Below are 19,359 nucleotides of genomic sequence, written 5' to 3' on the forward strand. Positions count from 1 at the left end.
TCAGTGTCATAAAATATATTAGAAAATGTAAAGTACTTATTTGGGAATATTATTGCTTGATCATCCTCAACATACTGTGAAGTTAATGTGTGGAGAATTCCTTGTAGTAATATTTGCCCTTTATGTTGATTAAATTGTGAATTCTCACCTTGCATCCTTATTTTATTTAAGGATAAATTGAAGTACTGGATACTTGTGTATGCCCAAGGTCCTCTGAGAAATTGGGGGTAGATAAAAACTAGTTGGGTGATGTTCTGTATCCTAAAATGATCACATTGTTCTAAAGGTGTGTACGAATCTAGCAATAGAGGGTATATTGGGACAGAGACAAAGAATAAGATGACAGGGCAGTTTAATGGTTTTACTGAAGAGATTTCCATATCAATTGTTTAAGAATATATTCTCTTTTGGTAGAAAAACATAACTCAAATTATTATTTCTGAGGTTTGTGGAATGTGCACCATCAAAGTGATTCACATCAAGATGCAGATGTGAAAATATGCTATGGAATTCTTTTAAAAGGCTATTCATAGAGTTTATTTTAAAAAAATGTATGGATGAAGAATTTGTCTTTCTCTGTCTGACTTCACTAAACATAACACCCTCCAGATTTTTCCATGTTGTTGCAATGGCAAAATTAAAATTCTTTTATATGGCTGAGTGATATTCCATTGAAGACATATACCACAGCTTCTTTATCAAATACTCTATGTTTTCACTTACATGTGGAATCTAAAAAATAAAGCAAATAAATGAATATAACAAAACAGAAACAGACTCACAGATAAAGAGAACAAACGAGTGATTACATTTGGGGAGAGGGGTGGGGGAGGGCAAGATAAGGGAAGGGGACTAAGAAGTACAAACTACGAGGTGTAAAATAAATAAGCTACCAGGATGTAATGAATAGCAAAGGGAATATAATCAATATTTTATAATAACTTTCAGTGGAGTACAACCTATAAAAATATCGAATTGCTATGTTGTACACCTGAAACTAATATTGTAAATCAACTGTACTTCAATAAAAAATAATAAAAATATATGTATGGGTAGAATAAAAAAGCCTGGGGGGATAGACACTCATGTTTACACTGAAACTCTCAACCAATTCTTAGAATTTTCAGTGAGCGTTCCTACGATGAGGGGGAACAAAGAGATGTAAACAATATATACCCTTGTGTTAAACAAAACACTGTTTTGAGAGGGAGACACTTAGACATACAGGCTAGCCTTGTTGTTAGGTGATGGTGGAATATTCCACGGGCTGGAGAGTCTTGCCTGTGAAACTTGTCTCTAGTTGCCCTAGTGTCCTTGGGTGTGTTTCCCTTTTAGTCTCGCTGTGCAGATTACCAGCTCTGATCAGCAGGTGGCACTTACCTATATTCCTGTGACTCCTCAGAACACAGAGGTATTACATTTATTTTTTTGAAAAAGATGCTTATAACACAACATGGGGCAAAATACGAACATGCATGCATAAAACCATGCATGCAATGGAATAACAATGCTGCTTATACAAAGTGAGGTAGAATGCTACGTAGTGATGTGGAATGATAAGTTACATGAAAAATGAAAAATGCCACTGAAATAGGGGATACTGACTCTCACGTTTCCTCTCATTAACTGAGGAGAACGGATCCTCTGAACATTCATGTAGGCTGCGCACCAACATGAGGGATATAGTAGACCTGATCTCACCACTTTGCAATGCAGTTGGCATTTTGCATTCTGATCCATTACTGTGTTGTGTTTTTTGGAAACAAACGGTGAGAGAGAGTTGATGTTTTGAAAGTCATCTTACGAGACTATATGAAGCAGATTGATGGCCACCTTCCTGAATTCTATAAGAACAATTGTTCTCAAACTTTTTGTTCTGAAGACCCCCAAAAGCTTTGTTTAGGTGGCTTATGCCTGCCAGTATTTGAAAATTAGAAAATAATGCTAAACATTTAAAATGTATTTATTTATTCATTAAAAATAACAATGTTAAACATTTCATGCTTAGATTAAAAGCATATGCTTTTTGAAAAATAACTATATTTTTGAAAACTAAAAGGTTTTATTTTTTATCAGCCTTTTAAAGATAAGAGACATTATTACCTTATTTCACCAAAATGGAGACAAAGGAACAACATGGTTAAGCAGCAAGTGGAAAGTCACATGGTTGATGAGTGGCAGAGTTGAGACACAAACCCTCATCTGTCTTTCTGAAGGCTCTGATTTAAAATGAGTGACCATGAAAACATCCCACTATTCACCCTCCTGGAGAAACTAGCTAGGCTAGATCATGGGTCTTGACAACTACCTCCATTTCCAGTGCCCTAAGAACCTGTTGAAATCCTTTACGTAGTTTGTGCACTGGTGTATCTCTAATTCAGCATGGCCCTTCTTTTGTGGATTCCCAAGTAGACAGGGGTGATTTTGTTTTGCTCTAGAGGGCACAGATCCAGTGATGTGCTGGAGCTGGCTCAGACCAGTGCATGAGAGCTGAGTCGCTGCGTCACTTGCTGATGCAGCTTTCAGTGACATCATCTTGGTGGCTAAAAATAGTTGGGCACAGTGGGGGGATTTTAAACTAAGGAACGTGGAAATCCTGGAAACCAGAACGGCACACCTCCTCCCCTGGGTACCCGTTTCATGCGCATTACTGCCCAGCCTCGGCCACGCAGGCATTGTCTCTAGGCTTATTATAGGAGAAAGTGCTGCGTCATATGGCAGAACTTGTGTGTGCTTGTGTACCCTGATAACTTTGTGCAGTCCTTATCAACCTTGCTAAAATTAAAAAAAAATCTTAACGTGGTTTTAAGAAACCTACCCCTAAGCGTATTATTCACTGCCAGTGTGGTTTTAGCATTACCTGGGCATAGCAGATTCCCAAACGTGAGATAATTAGCTTTATCTCCCTGCCGTCCTAGGGCACGGGATACTTTGTGGGAGCTGTTGTTCTTCTTGGAAACCGTTTTCTCCTTGCAGCCCTAATAACATACATTTGTCCAACTGTAGGCATAGCTTCCTTTGGCCCTGGCAAAACCTGATTTTCTAGTTTGCCTTCCTCTGACATCCAGACACTTGATGCTCGGCAGGTCATTTTAAAGTGACCAACAATCCACTGGCTTCCACCTGCACAAATGCACCTGGACTCTTGGGTTACAGATGAAAGGTGGTTTGTAACAGAAACTGGAACATGAATCTGTGTCTCTAACAGGGGAACCATACTTCTTAACCCCTCTTTACTTCCTTGATAATCCCTTCTGTAAAAAGCTTCCTTTCTCTAAATGCCTGTTCCCTGGAGAACTTCAAGTATTATCTCTAATATTCATTCATTCGTTAGATTGGGAATGGTATAAGCGACTAAGATCAAGTGCAACACGCAGCTTCTGAGGATGTACGTGCATTTCCTGGTTTCCTCAGAAAGCTAACATCAACAAGAACATTTTGATGACATTCTGGTTTCTATGACAACTTGCATATGCCATTTTATCCTAGAGGCAGAAACATTTAACAATGATGTTTACAGGCTGGATGGATTAGCAGCAAAAATATGCAGCCTAGTAGGTGACTACTATCACTGTGAGATAGTTTGTGTGTGCATGTTTGTGTATGTGTGTTTTGGAAAGGTGAGGTGTTTAGTTGGAGATTAGGTGCTATAAAGCCTCCTGTTTTATTGAAGAAGCTGGAAATTCCTGTTAAAGAGATCCTGAGGTAATGAGTCAACTTTCTGTGTTCTTCTGTGTCCTAAGATGACACTTGTTGTGTGAGGGCATTGTGATCTGAGATCTTTAAAGCAGAGGTCTCCAATTATTTCTGATCTTACATTTCTGTTTTAAAAAGAAATTTGCTTATACCGTAAGGATGTACTTTGCTCATTTTATATCTACTTCTACTAAAAAAAGATGATGTCTATGTTACGGGAGAGAAAATTTGAAGTCAAAATATGATGAGCTAAAACGAGTAGGATTGGAAGCTCTAATGTGACTTTGTGGAACTGCAGGGTTAATATGGTGCTCACCTTGAGCAGCTGACACATGGATTAAGAAAGATCTTCTTTTTAAAAGATAAATTTGCTGTCATCACACCACTAATTAAAATCTGTAAATGGCTCCCCGTTTAAGCATAAGTTACAAGCTCCTTAACAAAGTTTCTGATTTTTGTGCGTGTGTGGTTTAGGAAGTAGCTGTTGCTGGTGTTATAGTTATTTCTGTATTTATTATGTTTCAAAAGGAAGTCATAGCATCTAAAGGAATTACTGTTGCATTTGTTGTCAGGATATGTGCTTTAGAAAGAAGTGAGTACTATGCCTCTCTCTCTCGGCACCAAATCTTACACACTGCTCTTTGATGCTGAGACTCTCATGCTATTGTTAAATGAACTCTTGTCCAAGTTATTATTTATCTCAATAATTAATAAGGGAACCTATAAACTATTAAACAGTTTTCAAATAAGAATTTGAGATACCGATCTTGTTTTTCTATAGGACAAATTGTATGTGCTTTGCTAAGAATAGGAATCATTTACATTGCTATGAACAAGAAATAACAGCAATACTGTCTGTTTTCTACATGAATGTTTATGTCTCTTATAGATTGGTAAAGTTGTCTAATCAATCAAATACAATGAAAAGGCCATCTGTCTACAGAATGAGCTAGCCAATCCCTGGAGGGCCCATTAGCCAATGCCTGACGTTCCACTGTAGGGCCCCGGTAATCTCTTGTGCCTATTTCCAAGTCTTTGACATGTTTTCCAGGCAGAGTGGTATTAAGAGCTCAAATTTTAAGAGAATTCCTCGCTAGTAGAATTTTTTTTTCCTCTTCATTCCCTGCATAAGTGCTCAAAGTTACCACTCTGGCCAGTAGGTGGCACTTGTGATATTGTGCTCATTGTGTGCAGCTGACACACAAATGAATAAATATTGTCAATAAACATTCTCTTTATTTATTCTCAGTCAAGGAAATAAACAAGTTTCCTGCCATCACACCACTAACTGAAATCTGTAAATGGCTCTCTGTCTATTATATAAACATAAGATAAGAGTTCCTTAACAAATGCTCTGGATTTTTGGTTTTGCATTTTAGAAAATGGATGTTGCTAATGTTAGAATTACCTCTGTATTTATTGTGTTTCAGAAGAAATGCATAATATCTGAAAGACTTGCTGTTGCATTCTTTGTCAGCTATATGCTTTAGGTCCTGGTTAAAGGATAGCAAAGTCTTTTGGCTCCATATCCTGTACACTGTTCATGATACTGAGACCAGGAGTCTGCCAAGTCCATTACCAACCTGCTCCCTGTTGGACTCTGCCAGTCAGGTTTACCAAAGGGTGACAGGAAAGAGAAGCAGAATGGACCTTCCTCTCTGGTCCTGGGTCTCTCAGTGTCACTTGAATAAAGGCCCTAAGCAAAAATAAGGTGATATGATTTCAGTAGGGGCAGAATATCTAAAATACATTTTTTTTTCATCCAAATTTCAAGGACTTGATTTATCAGGTCCCCTCAGAAAGATCAGTGCTAGCACACTGGTGAACTAACTCTCTCTCTCTTTCTCTCTCTCTCTCTCTCTCTCTCTCCAGAGTTCTGGGTCTCAACTTTGAGGGTGGCCTCCTCTGAGATCCCGATGCTCTGGCATGAGCAGAGGAAGGACCCCTCATCTAAACTCATGAGTTCTCAGAACTGCTATATTTTCACTTGTTTTCTCCAGACCTAAGAGTTCTAGCCCATTCTTACCTCTGCTATCTCCAAATTACTTCATTGTTTCCCTTATGCCTTTTTCAGCCTCAAAACAATTCTAAGTTAACTCTGATTGAAAAAAAAGAAAGAAAAGAAAGAAGAAAAAAGAGGGCTCTTGCTTGTTAATCATGACTGTTTTTGGTTGTGTTTCTTCTCTTTTCTGTTTTTCTCCTTGGCTTTGTTTTCTGTTTACTATAACTGGCCTAGGGGTGTGTGTGTGTGTGTGTGTGTGTGTGTGTGTGTGTGTGTGTGTGTGAAGGTTATGTTTGTTTTTCAAACACATCTTAAATATTCTACTTGATTTTGTTCATTATTTTGGAAAATTCTCAGCTATTGTCCCTTCCAATATTCTTACTTTCCCAGAATCTCTCCTGGGACTCCTTACATACCTCTTAGGTGTTTCAGTATATACATTTGAACAAGAAATATTTCCTTTGATCAATATAAAATATCAGCCTAAGAACTTTTCAAAGATCTTTTCCTTATGTTCTCTTTGTATGGGACCATTTTGCTACCATTGGTTACTTTCTTTTTGTTCACTTATATCTGATAGCTCATTTCATACCTCCTTAAATTCTCTATAAAGTTATACTTAAGTGCATATGTACATATAAAAACACCCTCTGTGTAATATTTTACAATATGATGGGGAAAAATCAAGTTTCCCTTTACTATTCGTTTCCATTTTTGTTACTCTCTTGTTTCATGCGTAACTATGTTATCAGATTTCCATTTACCATTCAAGACTCGTTTGTACCCCATTTTATCCTGAGATAAACATACATAGCATTGCTCTCTACGTGTAGTGTAGTGTTTTACATGACCTGTATCATTTGCACTTCGTTGATCTCTAAGCTTATTATATTAACTGGAATTTTTCTTCTGTGTCAATGCATTTAGGTCTGCATCAGTCTTTGTAATGGATAAATAACACATCCTTCTTGGCTTAGACTATCAATTTTTAAGCCTGTCCCATGGATAACACATTGCTATATCCAATTATGTCATTGTGGTTATAATGAACTATAATGCAATGACTTATCTTGTGTACATGAGCAATTTCTTATCCTTGTGCACAACACAGGGGAATTGATAGGGTCTGAAAAACATCTTGTTCCCTCACTTGAATGTTAATAATTACAAAGGTCTCACCTTTAGGAAAAGAAACTACTCTTCACTTTTTAACTCAAAACACTATGCTTGATATTATTACACTTACAGGGCACACTAGATACCTTTCGTATGGCAGGGTAATAGGGACTGAAGTTAAAGAGCACCTTGGAAAGAAAGTTGTCCTGCTGGACTGGAGAAACAATCTGAGTTTTGTAAAGGAATGGGCTTTGAAAGGGAGGGTATTCACTCTAGTCTTAAAATAATGTCTTAAAGATAAACCATGAGTGTTGCAAAGTTCTTTTTCTGAAGTGCTCATGTTTTTCCTTTGCTAAGTAGGAGACGGTCTGGTCTTCTAAGGCATCTACCTGAAGAATAGGTTTTGTGACTGGTTATTTGTTTAGAGAACAATCAGGAGTCAGAGATTCAGTACTGAAAGTTTGGTAACGTGAATATGTGTATGCATATTTACGGTCATACGATATAATTCAGAAAATGAGGAATAAGTCTAACCTAATTTATTCCTAATTAGCAAACTGAGGGCAATTTTGTGCATCCTCAGATTGCAATAGTTGCCATTTAAATGCTATGGACAAAAAACAACCTTCCTAAAATGAGGCACGACCCCTCTGAAGAAATATATGAATTGGTGAACAACGTAAAAGGACAATTTTAAAGACAGAAATTCTTATGTAATTGTTCTGAAAATTCACTGCTAACCCAATGATATCTTATAAACTTTTTAAAAAAGTACATGGGAAAATATATGCTAAAATTAATCCGGAGAGGAAAAGGTGCAATAATAGGCAATAATGTGTTTTCCTTATAAATACAATTTTATAGACTGTGCCTTTATTATGGTAAGGGGAAATTCTTACTCATATTTTATGAAACTACTTTTCTGGGAAGCCTTTAAAATTATAAATCCTAAAGATTACAAGAGCTTTGCTAAATAGTAATTGTAGTCAGGAGTCCATGGGGTAAAGATGAAAAGAAATGAATTACTTCCTCCTGGTAATGGTGTGGTGGCTTTTTTTTTTTTTTAACTAAGAAAATTACCCTGATTTTGAGAGAATTCCTTGCCGAAGATTATCTTTTTCCCCCAGAAGTTATTAAAGCCCTCACTTAAGAAAGGAGTTAACAAAATAGAGCTTCCAAAATAATTCCTCCAAAAACCATGGCTGTTGATTGGAGAAATAAAGTTAATTTGCAGCTAATTCTTCCATCCTTTAACTAAAGAGTGAATGTCATACATAGAACAGAAATTAAACAGGGAGTTTGAAAAATTAAAATACTCAATTGAAGAATTTATTTCTTAATGATCTAAAATTGACCATGATATTGTACATTTCAGAACTTTCAATTATAGTATTTCCTTATTGTTATAATCTCATTGTGTACTCAGTCTTTTTAGACAGTGTTTGGCTGAACTCTAAAGTGCAATATCAGATATACTTTTATACCCATGGACCTTTGAGAAATTGAATTTATTTGAAAAAATTAGTATGGTATTTTTCAACATTCTGTGGCATTGATAGTGGTGTGCAAAAGGGGATCAATATTTATATATCTTCATTTTTCTCTCTGTCTCTTGTGAATGTGGAGTGTGTGTGTGTGTGTGTGTGTGTGTGTGTGCTGGAGTGTGGGGAGGTTTTTGTTTGGAGGCTAATCACTCTGATTTTATGGAAAAAGTTTATAAGTCCTGCTGAGGGGAAACTGGACTGATTGAATCACTATTTTTCCCTCTCTTTTTTTTTCCTGTGTCCTCAGATGACACCTGTAGTTTGAGAGCTGATTTGTCTCTGAGTTCTCTAAAACAGAGGCCTCCAAAGCTGTACGATCATGTACGCCATCCAAGAAAAATGCTTGTGCAGATTATCACCAAAATATGTATATTTAAATATCATAACATGTTTCATATCATACACACAAGTATGTGAAAAGAAACATACACATATATGCATTTATCATGGGAATAATTTTTACATTATGAAACATAAACTTTGAAGTCAATAATGCATGAGCTAAAATATACAAGTGAATTATAATACATATTTCTACAATGAATACAGAAAACTGGAAAAATATATGGCAATCCATTAACACAGTATATCTGAGTGGGAAGGTGGCAAGTCACACTGAGAAAACAATTTCATCTTTCACATTATTCACTTCTGTATTGCTCAAAATTTTTAAAAATACATTTTGGAAACACTGAAGACATTTAAAAAAGAAAGATATCCGGTAAAATGATGTTGAAAATATTTATTTATGTGAGAAGGTGGTCAAATGTGCTGTTGAATGAAGAAATATAGTTTTATATAATATGTGCATGTATGTGTGTACAGATGCATAGGAAATGTGTTGGAAGCACATGCACCATAATATTAACAGTGAATGTCTTCTCTGTATTTCTTTCTACATAGTTTTTAGTTCCTCTAAGCTCCTTAAAGTTATTTTAGAACAAAAATATATCAACATCAGGGACCCTAGTTTGGTTGCATACACACGAGCACATTCTCTCTCTCTCTCTGTCATACACATACACACACACACACGATACTATTAAATCTTTGTGTCCAAAAAGGATGCTATCATGAAAGCAGTAGTTCTGAAATAGGAATGGATTAGCATAACCTAAGTAACATAATATGGAAATATTTTGATATGCAGCAGAAGGAGGAAATAAATATACCATCTACAATATAGCTGATATTAAATTATCACACCTCTTTCAGAATAACATATATTCTAGAGTCGGGGTGGGGAATATTGTTAATTAAGTTTGTTCAATTGGTTTGATTTCCTTCCTGCTTTGTACTTTATGGATTGACATTAGAAATGCACAGTACCCGGATTACCACATTTGATGCCATTTGAGCCCTGGAAAAGCAGTGTACCTCAGAAGCACTGAACAGGGCAAAGGCTCTGGTGGACAGGAGTTGGAGTGAGAATCAAGAGATCCAGCCAGCAGAACCAGATCTACCATGGTCCGTGTAATATTGGATAAGACTGTTCCCATTTTCCTAAACATGTTTTTGAAATCGTTTTATGTTGAAATTTTATGGCACAATTGATTTTCTCCTTGCTCTACAGCTACTTCATTCTGTAATAACAGTTGGAGAGTTGGTGTTGGGAAACAACAAAATATTTACAACCACAATATAGGAATGGAGATATGCAGGTTGCCGCTGAAGGCCTGTACCTCAAGTAATCTTATATTTTTAATTGCTATAAATATATATATGTATTATGCAATTTTCCATCTAACCATTCTAAGTGTACAGATTCATATTGTTATGCAATCATCGCCACCATCCATTTCCAGAATTTTTTTCATCTTTCAAAATTGAAACTCTGTACCTATCAAATAACTCCCCATTCCATTCTCCACTCAGTGCATGAGAAACACCATTCTACTTTCTATCTCTATGAATTCGACTACTCTGAGTTTGAGGTACTTTTTAATACTCACATAAGTGGAATCATATGTTATTGGTCCTTTTGTGATTTGTTTTTTTCACTTAGCATAATGTCTACAAGATTCAGTATTGTTGTAGCATGTGTCAGATTCTCCTTCTTTTTGAAGGCTGGATAATTTTCCATTGTATGACTATAACACATTCTGTTTATTCATCTCAAAATCAACATGGCTTACTTCCACATTTTGGCTATTATGAATAATGCTGCTGTGAACATGGTGTACAAATATCTGTTTGAGTCTCCAACTTCAATTCTTTTGGGTGTATAGCTAGGGGTAGAATTGGTAGATCATAATTCTATTTTTCATTTATAAAATTACATTTAACTTTATAAAAGTAAAATATTTAAATTTTAATTTTATACATAATTCTATTTAAAAAATTTGTGATGGTCCACCATAATGATTTCCATAATGGCTGCCCCAGACTACCTTCCCACCAGCAATGTACAAGGCTTCTAATTTCTCCACATTCTTGCCGAGGTTTGATACTTTCTGTTTTGTTTTGTTGTTTTGTTTGTTTGTTGTTGTTGTTGTTGTTTGGATAATAGCCATCCTAATAGGTGTGAAGTAGTGTGGCACTGAGGCTTTAAATTGAATTCCTCTAATGATTAATGACATTGAGCATATTTTCTGAGGGGGTGCAACATCCAATGTCCCTGAAATTAGAAGAAAATTTACAAACTGGTCCTTCTTGCCCCTACAGGAACTACATAGCCCTGCTGGCTGAAGGCCTTTGTTGGGATGACACTGACAGAGAGCAAGAAGAATCAGAAAGGAAATGTAACCTGCTTCTCTTTCCTCTTGATTTCCTGTCTCCCTGTGGCATTCTGAATGATCAGACCCAAATGATTGGTAAAGGAAAAACAGTTATCAGAGTCCTGGCCACAGCACCTGTACACACTCTAATGCGTGTTGACTGAGAGATTCAGATTTCCCTTACCTGCCATCTGCTTCCTCTTAAAGTGCATTTCATACAAGGAAGTCAGCAATAAGTACCGAAAAGACTATGCTTCTCTCTGAAAACATAATTAATAGAATGAATTACTAACTGCATCATCAACAATATCTCCTCACAGGCACTTAAGCTGACATGAAACTGTCTTTGTTCAGGGACTTGTGCTTTATGCTACAGGTAAAGGGCAGTCACATTGAGATTGAAATTGCTGGTGAAAAAAACAACAGATAAATATTGCTTTAGAGAACTGGTTTCCAAAATGATACTCAACTATGTGAGTGGCTGTAAGCAAGATGATGATGAATTGGAGCCCAGAGAGACAACACTAGATTTTTCCAAACATTTAAAATCTAATCCTTTATACCAGCGGTCCCAAACTATCTGGCCTGCTGCCTTTTTTAAAAATCAATTTTATTGGAACACAGTTGCCCTCATTTTTTATCTTGATGTCTATGGCTGATTTGCTGTTACAATGGCAGAGTTGAGTAATTGGGATAGAGACTTGTATGGCCCCCAAAGTATAGGGTATCTAATATCCGTTATTTCACTGAAAAATTTGCCAACTCCTGTTTTATAACTTCACGTTTTACGTGTGCTTCTTAAATTGTGAAAAGATTATTACTCTATGTAGCTATTATCATGACATATGACACATCTTTAAAGTACTAGAAAAAAAAGCGTTCTTAAACAAGGATGCTTGCTTAGAAAAATACAGAGGCCTTTGTTTTATTAAATTAGATGTCAAATTGGCCCACCTAGCACACAGTGCTACCATCTTCGTTGACAGAATCAAGGAAGGGAAAACTGGCTGGGGACTCAGCCCCTTCAGGATCCTCTTAACATGAGCTGCCAGTGTCTCCCAGAAAACAGGAGGGATCTAGCACCATCAACCCCCAGCATATACCTCAACCCACAGACACAGACACATACAAACACCCTATGATGATAGACTTTGTATAGGCCTGTAAATGATGCCGATTTTCCCCCTTTTCTGCCCGTAATTCTATATGATCAATCTATCGGAAACTGATAGCATGGTCAGTTGCCACAAAACCAAAATGTTACATATTTCTTGCATTAGTGTGGCATTGTATGGAAACGAGGATATATACAATCACTCTCAGGGTCAGATTCATAGTTGTGAGGTCAGCCACTCTAACCTATGCCACTCCGACTAACCAATGAACAAAAACATATTAAGGAATATACTAGCAGCCTTTAAATAGTAGGTATTTCATGAGCCAAACTTTCCAAACAATGGTAACAAAGAAATTTTTGGCTTGTTTATAGGCTCAGATTTCTCATAGACTCACTGTCAGGATTAACTTGGAACCAACAATACCACATGCTTGGTCCTGAAGGGATGCCAAAATCTGCAGACCTTTAAAGTTGTCTCCAATACTCAATTGCCATAGTTGAGCCCTGACCTCAGGAACAGGGAAGAGGCATTGGAAACATCTCAGATGCCCTTAACTTAGTGCCTCAGGACAGACTTCCACGTCAAGGAGGCTCTGACTGCCACCATTGACCAACAGAAACACACACTCAATTCTACTAAAGTTGTGTCACAGGAATTCCTGATAGCAGACTGTGGTGCACAGAATATTCAGTCAGTTCCTCACACTGATCTATTACCTCAACCTTCAGGCATAAGTCACTGCAACCCCAGTTGCCAAGAAATTCCCTTGGCACTTGAATCACAAGATGGATATATACTTTCTGTGACTCATTAAATTTATCATTAGAGCATCAGCATCATACCAGATGACAAAGTCTAAACATGTGACTCACATTGCTATGACTGAGTAAATGAAGTAGAAGAGAAGATGTCAGAACCTGACATTGTGATGACTCTGTGCAGAACACTGGGCTAAAGCAATATACAGGAAAGTTTTTTTGTTTGTTTGTTTGTTTGTTTTTTTGAATACAGAAGTTATCATCTGAGATTCTTTTGTTATAACGGGCTGTCACGAGGGTAAGTTGGTTGGTGTGGGTGGAATGCCCACAAGCTCTCAGGATACTTTGTATAAATATCATGATAGGAGAAAGTAGAGATATCAAACCCTTCAGGTACAGAGGCAGGCAAGCCTCACATGGATTTACTGTCTAGGCCAAAACAGGCAGTCAATATATGGAAAATATATATGAAGATAATGGCAAGAAGGAAAAGAGTTCTGACAAGAGGTTGAACTCCCACAGACTGCTCTCTGTTTGACAAACACTGAGAAATGAATTTCAACCAGTGACATTTAGGAATTTACTTCCCTTAGGAAATGCTGGAATTTACACACTGCCAATGGATAAGGATGTTCAGTTGTATGACTCTTACAGATATGATAGATTAAGAATTTTGAAAAGAAACTGAATGAGGGTTGACAAGGAACTCACTGATTTATCAAGGTTCACAAATATATATATAGTTTCTGTCACACATAGCTATTCAGCTTAAGAGAGACACAACTGTTACAGTGAATCTCAGAATTAAAAACAGAGAAAATCCCCTTTGTCATTAGTCCTGGGCTCTCTTATTCAAGAAGCCACCACATTCTTCCTGGGATACACAGAAATCAGGCCAGGTGGGACAGTCATTGCATGTGTGTAAGTGAAGGAAAGTTTTCAATAGTTTCTCTATGAGGAAAAAACCAAGACAGATATCATGACCCACATTACAGCTCTTATATTTTTTTCATGGATGTAAAATAGTAGGGTGGGTCCATGGCTAGCTTTCCCACCAGAGAATCATTCAGTAAGTTACTTGAGGTTTGAGTGTGGTTCTGCTACTCAAGCCATGCATGGCTATAAGCATTTTTCTTAGCTGCTCTGTTTCCAAGTCTCCCTTTCTAACAAAGAGACAAAATATCAACATCTCTTCAATGCAAGGATTGATTAGAGGTCACAAACATGCACTGTATTTTATGTGGAATATCAAGGATGAATAAAAGTGTTAAAAAAAAAAGTCCAAGGTTATTTCTGGTAGTATGGAGGGGACCACAGTTCATGGGAATATAAGACTTCAGTCTAGAAATGCTGGGCTCCAATTGTTGGCATTTAAATTGCCAGCTGATAAATATTTAGATATTTTTCTAAACTTTCTCAGCATGCTGCATGGGGAAGGAAAATGAGATTTATTACACACCCTCAAGTTCACAGTAAGGAAACATTAAAAAAAAAAAAGACAATAGACATAGGAAACAAAGTATGGTTACCGAAAGGGAAAGAGTGGGGAAGCGTTAAATAAGGAGTTCGAGATTAACATATAAATACATTACTATATATAAAATAGATAAACAAGAAGGACCTACTGTATAGCACAGGGAACTATATTCAATTTCTTGTAATAACATATAATGGAAGAGAATCTGAAAAAAATGTGTCTATATATATATATAACCAAATCGCTTTGCTGTACATCTGAAACTAACACAGTAAATCAACTACACTTATATAAAAAAATGAAATTTAAAAAGACAATAGCCAGTGAATAGTAAAAGTTACCTTCTTCAAAAACAAAGAATTTCAAATGCAAAAGCATCCCAATATTTTCACCTCATCGGACTGGTAAAACAAACAAAAAATAATGGCAAAATCAGATTATCCAAAGTTTGAAGAAACAGGTACCAGGGGGCTTGGAGGAGGGTTTGTTTCCCAAGGTCACACAGGAGGGATGTGGAACATGCAAATCAGAACTCAGATTAACCAACCACCAAAGTAGGCAGGTATCTCTCCCTAGTATTCATCACCACAGAAATCCTTATTAAAAATCTTTTTTAAAAGTGGTAAAAATATTATTGTCAATATTTGAGTCTCTCTTTTTCTTTTTGTCTTTATATTTCTAAAACTAAAAAGTCTATTTTTCTGGTTCTACACCAGATTTCAACATACTTTATAGTTCATATTAGTATATCACTTAGAAAGTGTGAATTATGTTCATAGTGTATTTCCTACATACCCTCAAAATATAAATATCATTTTTTTCCTGATAAAAATGATGCATGCTTATATATAAACAAATAATAAGAAAATCTCTTTCATAAAAAAGGTCTAAATGAACTGGCACAGCACTCAGAGGTCCCTTCTTATTATATCCTTTACTACCAAGTTTATATATAAACTTCCAGTAATTTCATTTCATTTTCTTTACCCATAGAGATCTCATTCTCTTATTTCTCTCTCTCTCTCTTCCTTTTCTTCCTTTCTTTCCTTCTTTCCTTCTTTCTTTCTTTCTCTCTCTCTCTCTCTTTCCTTCCTTCCTTCCTTCTTTCTTCCTTTCTCCCTTTGGTCATTAGTACATACATTGAACAATACCTAGCCCATTAATGTATCCCTCAAAATCTCAGAAATTTTCGGCTTTTACAAATATTCGAATATTTGTACTGACCCAGATCTTCTAGAACCTGGTTTAATATTTAAATACAAAATCAAATTAATATAAATAACAGATATTTATCTCACCCAATCTATGACCGACTAATTCATAGTTTTTTAATGATCATCAAGAAATAAAATATCTAAGAGTTACATCAGCAAGGTGGTAGTATAGGAAGTCTTGGACCCTCTTCCTCCTCAAAAACATATCAATTCAGCAACAATTAATGGGCAAATTTCCTTTGTGATAAATCCAGAAATTAAATGAAATGTTCCTGCACCCTGGGCGAATATGAAACTAGACTCAATGAAGCCAGCAGGAAGACTCAGGACACCTTCTCATCTCATTCTCTGCCTCAGGCACAGGGCCATTTGATCAGGAAGAAACCTCCTAGCTCTGAGCTTCTCCAAGGGGAGAGAAGAGTTTGGTCAGGTACCCTAACTTTTCCTCAGAGGTTCCCCAGAAGACTGGCTTTTGTCTTTCCAGTCTTGGAGCTCTGATATGTCTAGAACAGTCCAGCCACCTGGGGGACTTGTAGAGACCATAAATCCTCCTCTGCTCAACATCAAGTGAGCAGACACAAATACAGCAGCTTGCCTCTCCTTGAGGAGGGAAAGAGTTGCTGGAGAGCCTCCAAATCTCTAGCCTAGGTGATGAGTAGGGGTCTTCTCCTGTGTGAGGCCAGGTCATGAAGACTGACTGGGCGAGATGTCTACTTTGTCTAAGGTACAGACATCAACACAGGGAGTCAAGGAAAATGAAGAATCAGGCAAAGATGTTCCAAACTAAAGGAACACGATGAATCTCCAGAATCTAAATTTAATGAAATCAAGATACATGACTTAACAGAAATTGACAGAGAATTCAAATTACATGTCATAACATTGCTCACCAAGATCAAGAGAACAATGCACGAACAAAGTGAGAATTTCAATAAAAGATGGACAATGTTAAAAGTTAGCAAAAAGAATTCATGGAGCTGAAGAACACAATAATTGAACTGGAAAATTCACTAAAGGAGTCAACAGGAGACTAGAGCAAGCAGAAGAAAGGATTGGCAAATACAAAAATAATCAATTGAAAATAATTTAGTCAGAGGAACAAAAAATAAAAAATGAAAAGAATGGGAAACTTTATGGGATTCTATCACACAAATTATGCATAGTGGGAATTCCAGATGGAGAAGAGACAGATAGGACCAGAAAGATTATTCACAAATAATAGCTGAAAAATTCCTGAATTTGGAGAAAGAAGTGGACATACATAACCAAGAAGCCCAATGGATCCCAAATAAGATGTAACCAAAGAGATCCACAATGAGAAACATTACAGTCAATTATCAAAAGTCAAAGAGAGAATTCTGAAAGCAGCAAGAGAAGGGAAGCCTCACAAGACTGAGTGAATATTTGAAGGGAAAACTTGCAAGCCATAAGGGAGTGGAATGATATATTCAGAGTGTTGAAAGAAAAAAATGCCAACCAAAAATTTTTCACCTAGCAACACTGTTCTTTAAAGATTAAGGGGTGTTAGAGACTCCCTATCCAAAAAAAAAAAAAAGCAAAAAACAAAAAACAAAAATCTGAGAGAGTCCATTACTACTTTCCCGCTTCACAAGAAATGTTAAAGAGAATTTCTCAAGTTGAAGTAAAAGGACCCTAAACAGGAACACAATAGCAAAAGAAAGTATGAAACTCATCAGGAAAGTTAAATATATAGACAAATAGAGAATACTGAATTACTGTAATGGTGTTGGGGAAAAAAGCACTTTTAATTATAGTATTAAAGGTAGAGGACAAAAGTATTGAAGTAACTATAATTTTAAAACATGTTAAAAATATGCAATATAAATAGATGTAAACTGTAATGACACTAACATAAAGCATGTGTATGTGTGTGTGTGTGGTTAAAATGTAGAGTTTTTGTATGTGATTGAAGTTAAGTTGTTATCAGCTTAAAATAAACTGTGAAAAAAAAATGGCAGCCACAACGATCAGGCAAGAAAAATAAATAAAAGGGATCCAAATTGGAAGAGAAGAGGTAAAACTGTCACTATATGCAGGTGACATGATACTATATATAGAAAACCTTGAAAGCTTCACACAAAAACTACTAGAGCTGATAAAAGAATTTGGCAAGGTAGCAAGATACAAGATTAACATACAAAAATCAGTTGCATCATTTGTAAATATTTTCTCCCATTCCGTAGATTGTCTTGTTTTGCTTACGGTTTCCTTTGCTATGCAAAAGCTTATAAGTTTAATTAGGTCCCATTTGTTTATTTTTGCTCTTACTTCTATTGTCCCTTATCTTTTTCTTCAATAATGCTTTGGCAGTTCTGCGTCTCTTGTGATTCCATATAAATTTTAGGATTGTTCGTTCTAGTTCTGTAAAAAATGTCCTGGGTAATTTGATAGGGATTGCATTAAATCTGTAGATTGCCTTGGGCAGTATGGCCATTTTAATGATATTGATTCTTCCAATCCAAGAACATTGGATATCTTTCCATTTCTTTAAGTCACCTTTAATTTCCTTAATCAATATTTTGTAGTTCTCTATGTATAAGTCTTTTACCTCCTTGGTCAGATTTATTCCTAAGTATTCTATTGTTTTGGATGTGATTTTTAAAAGGGATTGTTTCTTTACTTTCTTTTCCTGCTAATTCATTGTTAGTGTAAAGAAATGCAACTGATTATATTCTTTTTCATAGTTTTTTGTTATAGGCTTATTAGAAGATATTGAATATATTTCCCTGTGCTATATAGTAGGATCTTGCTGTTTATCTATTTTATATATAGTAGTTTGTATCTGCTAATCCCAAACTCCAATTTATCCCTCCCCTCCTTATCCTTTTGGTTTGTTTTCTATGTCTGTGATAATGTAATATATTCAATATCTTGTAATAAACATATAAAAAATATGAAAAAGAATATATACCTGTATATATAACTGAGTCACTATGCTGAATATAGTTCCCTGTGCTATTGATGGTTATCTATTTTATATATAGTAGTTAGTACCTACAAATCCTAAACTCCTAATTTATCCCTTCCCATCCCCTTCGCCCCCTGGTAACCATAAATTTGTTCTCTATGTCCATGAGTCTGTTTCTGTTTTGTAGATAAGTTCATTTGTGTCAATTTTTTTTTTTAGATTCCACATATAAGGAAACTTTTACACTAAAAGAGTAGTTTGTAATGGTCCCATGTAACAAAAATATTTTATTCTGGCACTTTACTGACACTAGATAAATTTTATAATTGCCTTGTGTAATTAAAAGGAACTTTTGATAATTATTTTGGTATTGAATATACAGGACAATTTAATGAAAATTTAGATAATTACTAAAATTTTTTTCCTGATAAGTTTTACCCATGTTTTCAGGGGAAATTTTAATACATAATGTTAAAATTTTAAAATATTATATACACTGTGAAGTCATAAAATTAATTTAACCCTGTTTAGGATCATCAACATTTTATTTTACATTCAAAAACAGAATCCATTTTAAAGAATCAAAGAGGGACTAAGTAGGCTCTCTCCACGCAGGTGTCAGGCTATTTTAGAGCATAGAGACAAGGAAATTGAATAAACAACTGGTGACTCAGTTATTTACCACTCTCTTCATGAGGACCTGACAGTCTCTCCCAAATTACAGGGGGGATCAGACCCATGTTCTCCAATAAAATAACTCACTTCCTCAAACACGCACACATAAAAAG

General features: G+C 35.9%; 1 protein-coding gene across 1 annotated transcript in view; it reads right to left on the minus strand.

Moving 5' to 3' along the window:
* Positions 1-5,362: 5,362 nt before the first annotated feature.
* Positions 5,363-19,359, minus strand: part of PWWP3B (PWWP domain containing 3B) — a 66,261-nt gene continuing 52,264 nt past the window's right edge. Inside the window, exons 8-9 of the transcript XR_004318308.1 lie at positions 11,260-11,335; positions 5,363-5,392 (exon numbers count right to left, since the gene is read on the minus strand). The gene's annotated coding sequence lies outside the window, so the exon portion shown is untranslated. The remainder of the gene's footprint in view (positions 5,393-11,259; positions 11,336-19,359) is intronic.

This window comes from Camelus ferus, chromosome X (assembly GCF_009834535.1).
Source record: "Camelus ferus isolate YT-003-E chromosome X, BCGSAC_Cfer_1.0, whole genome shotgun sequence".
Lineage (NCBI taxonomy): Eukaryota > Metazoa > Chordata > Mammalia > Artiodactyla > Camelidae > Camelus > Camelus ferus.